The sequence below is a fragment of the Rana temporaria genome, chromosome 3, assembly GCF_905171775.1.
Source record: "Rana temporaria chromosome 3, aRanTem1.1, whole genome shotgun sequence".
Classification (NCBI taxonomy): domain Eukaryota; kingdom Metazoa; phylum Chordata; class Amphibia; order Anura; family Ranidae; genus Rana; species Rana temporaria.
This window is the reverse complement of record NC_053491.1, coordinates 151,824,068-151,838,563: the sequence shown is the minus strand read 5'-3', so window position 1 is coordinate 151,838,563 and position 14,496 is coordinate 151,824,068.

The following is a 14,496-nucleotide window of genomic DNA, read 5'->3' as shown; positions in this document are numbered from 1 at the left end:
CATCAATAGATACGCCAGCGTAACTTCTTTCTGAATCCGGGCCGATGTCTTCAAATACATAACAAGCAATTTTTAAAATAAATGCTAACAACATTTTCTGGTTACAATATTAGTAATTTGTAACTAACAGTTTTAATTGTCTGATAGAACTGGTGTGATATAGAACATTTGCATTCAGATAGATAATCTTTTTTTGGCAGATGCTGGAGGTCTAAATCACCTAATAATGTCTTATATAATTTATGTCAAGGACTCCTGTGCAGATATTTTCGTGTTTCATTTTCTAGGTCTGAACACCTGCCAAATCAGTTATTAGGGGGTAGTCCCAACCTCCTTGTTGCAGTTATCAATTATTTAGTGGAAAACTCAAAAAGAAAGAGTGGGTGCCAGAAGAGCAAGGAAGGAAGGAACTGAGCCAAGAACTTCTGCAGGTAGGTGGCATTGCTGAAGCTCCAAAATATATAAGAAAACTTTGGGTGATGTGGCCCCCCAGCCCATTGTAGCTTTAAGTGATTTTTGGGAGGATTGACTCTTTTGTCTAACTGCTCCTCAGTTATCATGAGAACATCAACTCATTTATTTTGTGGGGACAAGATCGTAGCTCCCTGCAAGATCTTGGCACAGGACTGACAGATTTTGTGCCATTTCTATGGAGTCCAATGCAGTAGATATGGTCCTTATAGGTGAGTATTTGGCATTAGTCTAAGAGCTTGGTTAGGGGTAAGGGTTTGCAGGTTAATATTAAGGCTAATGCCCTGTACACACGATCAGAATTTCCAATGGGATAAAATCTGATGGAATTTTCTGTCAGAATTCCATTCAAGCTGTCTTGCATACACACTGTCAGTCCAAATTCCGACCGAGAAAAATTAAGTTCAATGCCTCCGAGCATACCTCGACTTGATTCAAGCACACATTTTCTTGGGTGAACTGATTTTTTTTTTATCATTATAATGTTCTTAAGTTCAACTTTTGAAGCAAGGCCCAGAACAAAGCAGCAATACTCCTGACCACCTCTTTCATTTTACTGTAAATAAATAGAGCTGAGCTTTAAAAACCCCAAAAAAGTGCCTAAGTATAAATGTTCTAAACCTACACAAATAATATTTATTATCCAAGTGACTTTAGTCACATTGATAAACCATGCAATAAAATTATTTATAAAGTGCACACAGTCCACACATAAGTGTTTAAGGTCAACAAAGTCCATGCCCCGGTGTTTCAATCCAGGTGCCAATGCAATCCACAATTCTCAGAGTGCTCAGTGCAGTGTTCCAGATAAAATGTGCCCCATATAAAATGAAAACTCACCAGAGCCTCTAATGCCCTGTACACACGATTGGTTCGCCTGATGAAAACGGACCGATGGACCGTTTTCATCGGAAGAACCGATCGCGTGTGGGCCCCATCAGCTTTTTTCCCATCGGTGAAAAAAAATGTAACCTGTTTTAAAATTTTCGTATGGTTAAAAAACCCTTATAAAAAAAACGATCGTCTGTAGGGAAATCCATCGGTCAAAAATCAACGCATGCTCAGAATCAAGTCGACGCATGCTCGGAAGCATTGAACTTAAATTTTCTCAGCACGTCGTTGTGTTTTACGTCACCGCGTTGGACACGATCGGATTTTTAACCGATGGTGTGTAGGCAAGACTGATGAAAGTCAGCTTCATCGGATATCTGATGAAAAAATCCATCGGTTCCTCTTCATCAGATGAACCGATCGTGTGTACAGGGCATAACTCTTTAATCATATACGGGTCAAAATACACTCCTCCATTCCTCAAGGCAGACATTCACTGTACTTCTCTTAGCAGGAAGATGTCAGAGCCACAGACCAGGGAATAATATGAAACACAACCATCATTGCACAACATGTATATTTAATTAAAACTGGTATATAATAAACCATCAAAAAATTATGCAACTCACTTTAAAAGGTGCCTGATATGTCCAGCTCATATCACCCATCGCTCATTGTGTTTTACCCTCACACAGGCATTTTCAGGAAGCTCCCTGAAGATGGGCTAAAGGCATTTAGGCAGACTTTTTGACATTAAAGTGGAGTTCCACCCATTTTTTTATGTTTGTCTGTGCTGCATGCCCTAATCTCATAGTGTTCAGAATGGACAATTTGTATCTATTTTGTTGCTTGTAAATACCTTTATTTTGTAGTCCTTCATTACTTCCTCCTCCTTATTAGCCTAGGCTATTAAGTCACAAGGCTATTCGAAAGGGTTTCTGGGATAGGCATCATGTATCCCAGTAGTCCTTGCAAATAAACCTGACTAAAAACCTATTACATCGCGTGTGCAGCACTGAGCATGTGCGAGATCTGCAAGGCTGAAATCCAGGAAGTCATACAGTCTGGCTTCATGACGCCCACACTTAAGATGGCCACGGTCTATATCTAGATTATAAACTAACTAAATGCTCTAACAACCTAACAAAACGGAGCTTAGTTTACAGACTAACTTTACTAGACTACATTAAGCTTGTGTATTACAGGGGTATTTATATTTAAAAAGTGAAATTGTGGGTGGGATGCGACTTTTGGTTTTGTCATTTCCTCCCTGCGGAACGCATGCTGTGGTGGTTCAGAAAAGTGGTGGTGGGGTAGTTATATGTGCTGGACATATCAAGTGTCGAGCGACACCTTTTAATGTGAGTTACATTATCTTTTTTTTTGTTTAATATGTACCAGTTTTAATTAAACATACATTTTGCACGATTATGGTTGTGTTTCATATTATTCCTTGGTCTGTGGTTCTGACATCTTCCTGCTGAGAGGAGTAAGGTAAACATCTGCCTGGAGAAACAGCATTGCTAATAAATATAAAACATATTTTGACCCATTTATGATTTAAGGGTCTAAGGCTCTGGTGAGTTTTCATTTTATATGGGGCACATTTTATCTGGACCACTGCTCTCAGAATTATGGATTGCATTAGCAACTGGATTGAAGCACTGGAGCACGGACTGTGTTAAAGTGTAACACTTATGTGTGCACTGTATAAATAATTTAATTGCATGGTTTACCAATATGAAACGCGTCACTTGGATGATGTTTATTATTCTGCGTAGGTTTATAACATTTATATTTAAGCACTTTTTTTTTTAGTTTTAAAGTGCAGCTCTATTGATTCAATGTATATTGTATTATGTGCAGAAAGGGGGAGCACTTTAGAGAGCAGCAGCTGGGTTTATTAGTAAATAACTTTTTTATAGTGCTACTGTTATTTTGGTAAATTTTCCACCGCTTTCATTTTACCAAGTTACAGTATGTGTTTATCTAGTAATACTTTGTTTAACCTACGATATGATCAGAAACGTGGTTATATTCACATTTATTTCCACACCTAAAAGATACCATGCAAACGTATTATATTTATTTTGGGTGGGTATTGATAGTGTGCCATGCAGATAAAAACTGTGGGCCAGATTCAGGTAAAATTCCGGCAGGGTAACGTATTGCATTTACGTTACACCGCCGCAAGTTTTACGGGCAAGTGTTTGATTCACAAAGCACTTGCCTGTAAACTTGCGGCAGCGTAGCATAAATCCCTCCGGCGCAAGCCCGCCTAATTCAAATGGGGCGTGGATCATTTAAATTAGGCGCGTTCCCGCGCCAAACCGACTGCGCATGCTCCGTTTTGAAATTTCCCGCCGTGCTTTGCGCGAAATGACGTCGCACCAACGTAATTTTTTGAACGTCGACGTGAGTTACGTCCTTTCCTATTCACGGACGACTTACGCAAAAAATAAATAAATTAAAATTCGACGCGGGAACGACGGCCATACTTTAACATGGCAAGTCTAAAGATAGGCCAAGAAATAGCAACTTTAACTATACGCCGGGAAAAGCCGACTAGCGACGACGTAAGAGAATGTGACGGCCTTCGTGAATCGCCGTAAACAGCTAATTAGCATACCCGACACGGAAAACGAAGCGAACTCCACCCAGCGGGCTCCGAAGTATTACACCTACGATCCAAAGGCGTACGAAGCCATACGCCTGTCGGATCAAAGCCAAAAGCCGTCATATCTTGGTTTGAGGATTCAAACTAAAGATACGACGCAGCAAATTTGAAAGTACGCCGAAAGTATCAGTAGATACTCCGGCGTACTTCTTCTGTGAATCTGGCCCTGTATGATTTTTCAGGTGATCTCTGTGTCTTGTGTAATTTTGTCTGGAAGATTGCTCTCAATATTTATTTACCAAGACAAATGTTTTACAAAACATACTTAAATATGTTTATAGGATAATTAGTAACATTTGCATGTATGGTTTTCAATTTTTTTGCTCAGTTGAAACCAGTGGCGCAGGCAGACTAAATTTGTGTTTATTGTCTCAGCAATTAAACTTGTCATGCACTTATTTATAAATATATTTAATTGTTATAGCTCTTATTTTGTATTTTTGTTATTTTCTGAAGATATAATCCAGATTTTGAAATCTCTATTCAACTGTATCCTCAATTTGGTTGACACTCCAGTCATTTTTTAGCTAAGGCTTATTCACACATGATAGCTTTTAGTGTTATTTGCATTAAAAATAGAACAAATGTCTTTCAATAATGTAATTTACAGTATAGCTTTCTGAACTGTTATTTCTGCTTTAAAATTTTAGAATGTACCATGTTCTATTTTTCATATGTTGGTATGCATTTTCACATTTATATAGCTCAGAGGAATATTGCTAAAAACATATTGTGAATGCATTTTAAATGGGTCAACATTATGTTCTTTTATAAAACACTTTTCTTAAGACATGGCATTTATTGGTACTACAATAATATTTGTGGCATTTAAATCATTCTCTACAATTGTTTAGCCTGTATAGTAATTTAAGGAATGTAAAAAATGTAGACAGCAGTATTCAAATAATAAGTGACTTATATTTCAGAACAACAACAAATGAAGTTTAAATACTGCAAACATTTCCATCAATAAAAAACAGTTACTGGGCAATACATGCATACTTAGTTTGTGATCCTGATACCCTAGTACCAGGTCATTCTTTTCTGCAAACACCAGCTAGAACTCCTGTTCAAACTTGTGTAAATACCCACAGGTCTGAGTTCCATCGGAAATTCCATTCGTCTGTATGGAATTTCGATGGAGAAAAAACAATGCATGCTCGGAAACAATTCGACGCATCTCGGAAGCATTGAACTTAATTTTTCTAGGCTCGTCGTAGTGTTGTACGTCACCGCGTTTTTGACTGCCGGAATTTGGTGTGACCGTGTGTATGCAAGACAGCTTGAGCGGAATTCAGTCGGAAAAACCTGTCAGAGTTTATTCCGAAGGAAAAACGATCGTGTGTACGACGCATAACATGCAATTTCACCTTCACCAGTTTTTAACCATAACTAAACAGTTTGATTGATTAGTCAATTTGCACATTTTGGGGTAAGTACACATTTATGTTTAGTCAACAATGCAGATATACAGTAATCTCAATGTCAAAAATGTGTCAGATTGCTTGCTAATGTGCAACCACAACTTGATGTAATTTGTGAATGTAAATCAAATAACATTTTCAATTACAGTACTGCCTCCCCCTTTTCACAATGCCCTTTTATGGTAATGGACTAGGCGTTCAAGGAGAAAAGCACTAAAAACAGAATGCACAAAGCTCAGAATTTTTTTTTCTTCATAATATTGTGTTAAATTATATTACTTTTTATATTGTCATAAAAAGTCAATGAGGGGAATTTATTAGGATTGGAATTAGGTCTGAATCTGGAGCAGCTATTCAAGCCAACCAATCAGCTATATTTTTTTTTTTATGCATGGATTGAAGCACTGTATAGTTTTTTGAAAAGTGTGCCTAAGCACTTACATATTCATAAGATCACTGCTGCTGACTCCCAATCCCTTAGTGCAGCTCCCCCTAAACTTACTATTGGGAGAGCACTCTCTGTATAGCAAGCCATAATAGACATCAGTTGTCCATCTATTGGTTTAGCTGAGGAAGCATGCGGGAGCAGCGGCATGGCTTGCTTGTAGTCAGACTATTATAAGTGCTACAGTATGTGTGTGGTCTCTGCATAGAATTGGTCGACATTCAGATTACAAAAAATATTTGTTTTTACAAACTACAACTGACCTTCTGTTTATAAATATATAGCCAGATTCAGAAAGACTGGCATAACTTTGAGGCGGCGTAGCGTATCGCATATACGCTATGCCGCCGTAAGTCAGAGAGGCAAGTGCTGTATTCACAAAGCACTTGCCTCCTAAGTTACGGCGGCGTAGCGTAAATGGGCCGGCCTAAGCGCGCCTAAATCAAATGTGGAACAGGGGGGCGTGTTTTATGTTAATGACTGATGACCCGACGTGATTGACGTTTTGAACGAACGGCGCATGCGCCGTCCGTGGACATATCCCAGTGTCCATTGCTCCAAAGTACGCCGCAAGGACTTATTGGTTTCGACGTGAACGTAAATTACGTCCAGCCCCATTCACGGACGACTTACGCAAACTACGTAAAATTTTCAAATTTTGACGCGGGAACGACGGCCATACTTAACATTGGCTAGGCCAGCTATTTGTTCGACTAACTTTAGGCCGGAAAAAGCCTTACGTAAACGACGTAAGAAAATGCGCCGGGCGCACGTACGTTTCTGAATCGGCGTATCTAGCTCATTTTCATATTGTACACCAAAATCAATGGAAGCGCCACCTATCGGCCAGCGTAAATATGCACCCTAAGATACGACGGCATAGGAAACTTACGCCGCTCGTATCTTAGCCTAATTTAAGCGTATCTGGTTTCCAGAATACGCTTAAATTTACGATGGCGTAGATTCAGAGTTATGACGGCGTATCTACTGATACGCCGGCGTAAACATCTCTGAATCCAGCTAATAGTATATATTGAACCCTTGAAGTAGTTTTAATTCCATAAGGTTTTCTACCTTAATACATTCTCTACATTAAGGTAAAAAACCTTCCAGCATATCAGCCCTCCCCTAGCCCCTTTAATCCCTTAGAGCTAGCGCCTGCCAACCCTTTTCAGGGGTATGCCAGGAAGTGAGGCGGGCTTACAGTCATGTGACAGCCGTTATTGGCTGACACAGTGTTTACATGATTGAAAAAGCTCCACAGTGCAAGCTACGAATGGGAGCTTTCTGTTAGCCGCTGTTAACTGTGTCGGGAACACGCTCTCTGCACAGCTCTATTGGCAATATTGCACTCAAATATGTGGCCGCTCAGCGCCAAGGCCCGGCTGCTGAGAGACCGCATACTTGGGTGCACTCAGCGCCAAGGAGTTAAATACTTACCTGCCTCTTCTTTCTATTTTCACCTTGTGCTTATCTGCAGCAATGCTTCTCTCTCTCCCTCTACTTCACAGGACACAGAGGCAGCAGAGGCAGCAGTGAGAGCCAATGGCTCCTGCTGCTGTTAATCAAATCCTGTGAGGAAGAATTGGGAGGCATGGCTGAGTCGCACTGTGTGGGTCTGTGAATGAAAACAGCCTGACATAGTAGTGTCCCTGTTTGAGTTCCCTACATAACATAAACTGTGTTATGAGGGCACTCAGAGAAGAGAAGGAGTGGACAGCACCAGCAGGGGACCCTAGAAGAGAAAGTAAGGAGCTGATTAAACCACCATAGTACAATTTAAAATCACATTTAAAATCTCCACATATTAAAAATACTATGCACAGCCTCCACTAAGACACTATGATGTATGTAATATCTCCTAATAGATTACAAATTCTGAGTATAACCAAAAAAAAAACCTTCCAGTGTGTGAGCTGTTGAGGGTATTTTAAACCTCAATGTTTAAATTCCCTTACAAAGTGATGGATTCCCTTAACTACTTAAGACCCGGACCAAAATACAGGTAAAGGACCCGGCCAGTTTTTGCGATTTGGCACTGCGTCACTTTAACTGACAATTGCGCGGTCATGCAATGTGCTTCCCAATCAAAATTGGCGTCTTTTTTTTTCCCACAAATAGAGCTTTCTTTTGGTGGTAATTGATCACCTCTGCGGTTTTTATTTTTTGCGCTATAAACAAAAATATAGCGCCAATTTTGAAAAAAATGCAATATTTTCCCTTTTTGCTATAATAAATATCCCCCAAAAATATATAAAAAATGTTTGTTTTCCTCAGTTTAGGCCGATACGTATTCTTCTACCTATTTTTGGTAAAAAAAATCGCAATAAGCATTTATCGATTGGTTTGCGCAAAATTTATAGTGTTTACAAAATAGGGGATAGTTTTATTGCATTTTTATAAAAAAATATTGTTTTACTACTAATGGCGGCGATCAGCAAATTTTTTTTGTGACATTATGGCGGACACATCGGACAATTTTGACACATTTTTGGGACAATTGTCGTTTACATACAGCTCTCCTCGTTCTTCAGCTCCGGGGACCGATCGCGGGACTCCAGCGGCGATCGGGTCAGCGGGTCCCGAAGCCGCGGTCACAGAGTTTCGGACCGGGTCACAGGCACGCGCCCGTGACCCACAGCTGGGCACTTAAAGAGGATGTACAGGTACGTTCTTGTGCCCAGCCGTGCCATTCTGCCAACGTATATGTGCAGGAGGCGGTCCTTAAGTGGTTAAAGATGGATGAACATAGTATGTATTTTAACAAGGGGAAGAGAGTGGGCTGTATTGGGAAAGAGAGGAACATAGTGCCAGACAAGTTCTAGCACATGAATCACAGTAATCAATGCATTTTTATAGCACTTTTTGCTGTGAAAATGACAATGGTCCAAAGGCTTAGCGCGGTTTGTACCTTTTATATATATATATATATATATATATATATATATATATATATATATATATGCAAATTGATCAGTTTTGATGTACTGACGCCTAGCGGATCTCATTTATTTTCTTAAGGCCCAAAAGTGACAGGACAGTATAAATATTGCACAAATTACCCCTTTTTTGAAAGTAGACAGTGCAAGGTATTTAGTAAGGTATATTGCAAGTTTTTTTAAGTTGTTATTTTTTGAAAATGAAGAAATTAACCACTAGCCAACCTGCCGCCGTCATTATACTTAAATCCTGTTTTAGCTTGTAAGCAAGGAGTGTCAGAAAAAGGGCTGGTCTTTAAGTGGTTATTAAAGTGCTATATCGTTATTATTTCATTTGATTATAAAAGAGCCAACTCTTAATAAAAACATGTCACAAGAAAATTTGGTTGCATCATACAATTGTCATAGATTATAGGAATATATAACAAGCATGTACAATTAACATGTTTCACAATATTTGCTTCCTCAGGGCATCCGCTGCATTTTACCCTTTCTTTGACCGCTAGCAGGGGTTTAAAGCGACCCCCCCATGTTAAAATGCAAAAAACACCCCACTGTGCCCCCTGCATCTTTCAATATCTCTTTGTCACTACTGTGTACCCCCTCTCCACAACTGCACCTCTGGACCCCTTTACATTACACAGCACCCCACAGCTCTGGACCCCTTTACATTACACACCACCCCCAAGCTCTGGACCCCTTTACTTTAAACAGCACCCCACAGCTCTGGAACACTTTATATTACACAGCACCCTGCATCATTGGCCCCCTTTACATTACACAGCATTCCATAGCTCTGGACCCCTTTACATTACACAGCACCCTGCACCTCTGGATCCCTTCACACAGCACCCTGCATCTCTGGGTCCCTTCAAACAGCATCCTGCACCTCTGGAACACTTCACACAGCACCCTGCACTTTTGGACCCCTTCACACAGCATCCTGCACCTCTGAATCCCTTTACGCAGCACCCTGCACCTTTGGACTCCTTTACACAGCATCCTCCACCCCTTGCATGTTACATAGACTGTGACAGCCCCCTCCCCCTTTCTACCTTAATCATGCAGCCAGAGGGAGAGACACAGCAGCGCAGGAACAGCTGGAGTTATTTTTCATATTACCTAGAGCAGGGGTGTCCAAACTTTTTTCAAAGAGGGCCAGATTTGATGAAGTCAACATGCGTGAGGGCCGACTATTTTGCCTGACATTCTTTGAACTATTAAAATTTGGTTTAAGTGTGTTGGTCCTAGCACTAATACACTGCCCGACAAGAATTCTCTTGCCTTTGTGGCTGTGTGTGGTAAAGAGATGAGCTCAGGTGTGTTATTTGAATATACTGTATATATTTATTTTGTGGCCCCAATGAATCCCAGAGCGCTGCTCAGGACTAAGGATGAGCTTGGCGTGTTATTTGGATATACCGTATTTATCGTATAACACGCACAGGCTCACCATTGCCATGAATTCAGCCTCACCATTGCCATGAATGCAGCCTCACCATTGCCATAAATGCAGCCTTACCATTGCCATCAATGCAGCCTTACCATTGCCACCAATGCAGCCTCACATGTGCCATGAATGCAGCTTTACCATTGCCATCAGTGCAGTCTGATCAATGCCCATCTGCAGCCTCAGAGGACAGAGGGAGGGGGGCGGGACGAGTGCTGACAGATTACAAACAGGAGAATATCTTGTTTACTCTGTGGCCTCTTTAATACAAAGTCCCGCCTCTTATGATAGACAGGACAGTCGCGCCCAATGGCATCCTAGGAGACGGGACTTCCAATACAGACGCTGCTAAGTAAACAGGATATTCTCTTCATGTAATCTGACGGCGCTCGTCCTGTCCCCTCCAAGGCAGTGCCAATAAATACAGTATATATCTTTTGTGGCCCTGGGGGCCACAAACAATATATATATCCAAATCCCCAGGGGGGCCGTATTAAATCAACAGGCCCGCATTTGGCCCGCGGGCCGGACTTTGGACATGCCTGACCTAGAGACTAAAGACATGATACAAGAGATGGCTAGAGACTGAGAACATGATACAAGAGATGGTCAGAGGCTGCAGACATGATACAAGAGATGGTCAGAGGCTGCAGGCAAGATACAGTAGATGTCAGAGGCTGCAGACATAATACAGGAGGTGTCAGAGGCTGCGGGCATGGTACAGGAGATGGTTAGAGACTGAGGACATCATACTAAAGATGGTCAGACTGCAGACATAGTACAAGAGATGGCCAGAGACTGCAGACATAATACAAGTGATCGATGCAGCCTCACTGTGCCCATCATTGCAGCCTCACTGTGCCCATTATTGCAGCCTCACTGTGCCCATCAAATGCAGCTTTACGGTACCCATCAATGCAGCCTCACTGTGCCCATCATTGCAGCCTCACTGTGCCCATCAAATGCAGCTTCATGGTACCCATCAATGCAGCCTCACTGTGCCCATCATTGCAGCATCACTGTGCCCATCATTGCAGCCTCACTGTGTCCATCAATGCAGTCTCGCTGTGCCCATCAATGCAGCCTCACTGTGCCCATCATTGCAGCCTCACCGTGACCATCAAATGCAGCCTTCCTGTGTCCATCATTGTAGCTACATAGTGCCCATCAATGCAGCCTCTCGGTGCCCATCATTGCAGCCTCTCTGTGCCCATCAATGCAGCCTCCCTATGCCCTCAATGCTGCCTCACTGAGCCCACCAATGCAGCTTCACTGTGCCCACCATTACATCTTCATTGCAGCCTCACTGTGCCCACCAATGCAGCCTCTGTGCTTACCAATTGCATCCCCTGTGTGCCCAATTGCAGTCTGTGCCCACCAATTGCCGCCCCTGTGTGCCCACCATTTGCAGCCTCTGTACCCACCAATTTCAGCCTTTGTGCCCACTAATTGCAGCCCCAGTGTGCCCAATTGCAGTTTGTGCCCACCAATTGCCGCCCCTGTGTGCCCACCAATTGCAGCCTCTGTGCCCACTTGTTTCAGCCTCACTATTTCCTGGATAGGCATTCCCCTCCCTCTGTCGTCCGGCGCTCATATCGTATGTCACGGAGCGGGGTCTGTGTGCAAGGTTCGGCTCATGTGATAGGCGGAACACTAGAAGAAAATCACACAAGCTGAACTAGGGGGGCAGGACCTTGCACACAGACCCAGCTCCGTGACATACGATACGAGAGCCGGAGGACAGAAGGAGGAGAGCTCTGCAGTCGCCGCTTAAAGCGGCTCCAGGGCAGGCTGCCCTGTCACCATGCCTCTGCACTGTCACCACGCCTCTGCACTGCCTGAGCCGCCCCACGCCCCCCTACTTCACTCGCGGGAGGTACCGGCCTGACACCCCCGCAGTGTGCACTGTGTGGCACACCTTCTCGATTCCAGGGAGGCAATCATCCCCCCTTGCCCTATGGAGCGCATGCCCATGAACATAATATACAACATGATAGAAGAAATATACATACTGTATATACATGCCCAATCTGCATTCAAAATAGCGAGAGTGACCAGAGAAAAAAAAAGAGTGGGTAGATTAGGGAAATTACAAAGGAAAAAACAGGGAGTGGCAATCCACAGGGGGGCTACTAATATGCTTGGCCCGAGGCAAAAGATAAGTCCACAATGTAAGATGCATAAAAAACAAAAAGTGCAGCGCAACACCTCTCAAAAAATGTTTGTATAAAGATATGTAACTATCAATCGTATAATATCAAACCCCCAAAAAATACTTCATAGAAACGTGATGATAACCCCCATAATATATACGCAGAAAATCAAAATATAAATCGCAATACAAAAAAATATATTGTAATATATGAATGTGACAAAAATAAAATGAAAAGGGTGTAAGAAAAAATTCAAGAAAACAAAGTCCACACCAATTTGAAAATAATGCCCTGCCTTAAAGGAGTTGTAAAGGAAACTTTTTTTTTTTTTTTGCTGAAATGACTGTACAGGGTATAGAGACATAATAGTTAACTGATTCCTTTTAAAATTGATTAAAAATGGATAAAAATCAATCATATAATGTGCCTCTAGTTTTGTTTTTGCATCTAGTTTCGTTTTGCATCTAGACAGAGCCATAGAGCAGTGATGGTTTGGAAAATGAAACTAGAATCTCCCAGTACTGTGGTCATCAGGAAACAGACAACCAGGAAGTGTCCAGAACAGAGAAGTATTACAGCAACATCAGAGCAAAAACGAACAATGAGGACATGAAACCAGGACAGCAGTAAGGTAAAGGAAGCTATTTAGCAGAATTTTTTTTTTCCTTTAGTGACCCTTTCAGTTTGCCAAAAAAACAAGTGCCCAAATGAAGAACGTGCTCCAAATCTCATGTGCAGAAAAACACCATATTATGCAGGAGTGTGCCAACTCTGTGTATCCACCACCTGTCTCAGCTGCCTCTTATTTTTATGGCCAACCTACACAATGGTAAGGTCAACCAAAGACGTTTCAGACACCGGTATGTATAATGCTGCAGCAATCATCCAAAGGGTAGGTGAGACCAATTCTCTAAACAATGCCTCGGGAAATGTACCACTCAGCAGATCAAATGAAACAAACATAGGGCCGGATTCATAAAGACTTACGACGGGCATATCTGTAGATACGCCGTCGTAAGTCCGAATCCGCTCCGTCGCAACTTTAAGCGTATGCTCAAACTGAGATACGCTTAAATGTTGCTAAAATACGACCGTCGGCCGTCGTATCTTAACTGCATATTTACGCTGGCCGCTAGGGGCGTGTACGCTGATTTACGCCTAGAATATGTAAATCAGCTAGATACGCCTATTCACGAACGTACGCCCGGCCGTCGCAGTACAGATACGCCATTTACGTAAGGCTTTTTTCTGGCGTAAAGTTACCCCTGCTATTTGAGGCGCAGCCAATGTTAAGTATGGACGTCGGGCCAGCGTCGAATTTTCCGTCGATAACGTTGTTTGCGTAAGTCGTTAGCGAATAGGGCTGTGCGTAATTTACGTTCACGTCAAAAGCATTGGCTTTTTGCGGGTTCATTTGGAGCATGTGCACTGGGATACTTTCACAGACGGCGCATGCGCCGCTCGTAAAAAGCATCATTTACGTGGGGTCACAATAAATTTACATTAAACACGCCCACATCTTCCGCATTTGAATTAGGCGGGCTTACGCCGGCCTTTTTACGCTACGCCGCCGCAACTTTGCTTTGTGAATACTGCACTTGCCTGTCAAAGTTGCAGAGGCGTAGCGTAATTAGTATACGTTACGCCTGCACAGAAATACGCGCTCCCTACCTGAATCTACCCCATAGTGTGAGGCCCCGTACACACGACCGAGTTTCTCGGCAGAATTCAGCCAGAAACTCAATCGGAGCTGGATTCTGCCGAGAAACTCGGTCGTGTGTACACTTTTCAGCGAGGAAGCCGACGAGGAACTCGTCGGGCCAAATAGAGAACATGTTCTCTATTTCCTCGTTGTTCAATGAGGAAAGTCGGCCCGCCGAGATCCTCGGCGGCTTCAACACTGAACTCGACGAGGAACTCGATGTGTTTGGCACGTCGAGTTCCTCGGACGTGTGTACGAGGCCTAATAAGTACAAAAAAATTCAGTAAAGTAAGAAAAAATTCTGTAAGAGATTAAAAAATACTCACAAACACAGTGCACTATGAATCCAGTGCACAAGAAATAATCGCCAATATGTATTACATATACAATTCCCCCTTAAAGCG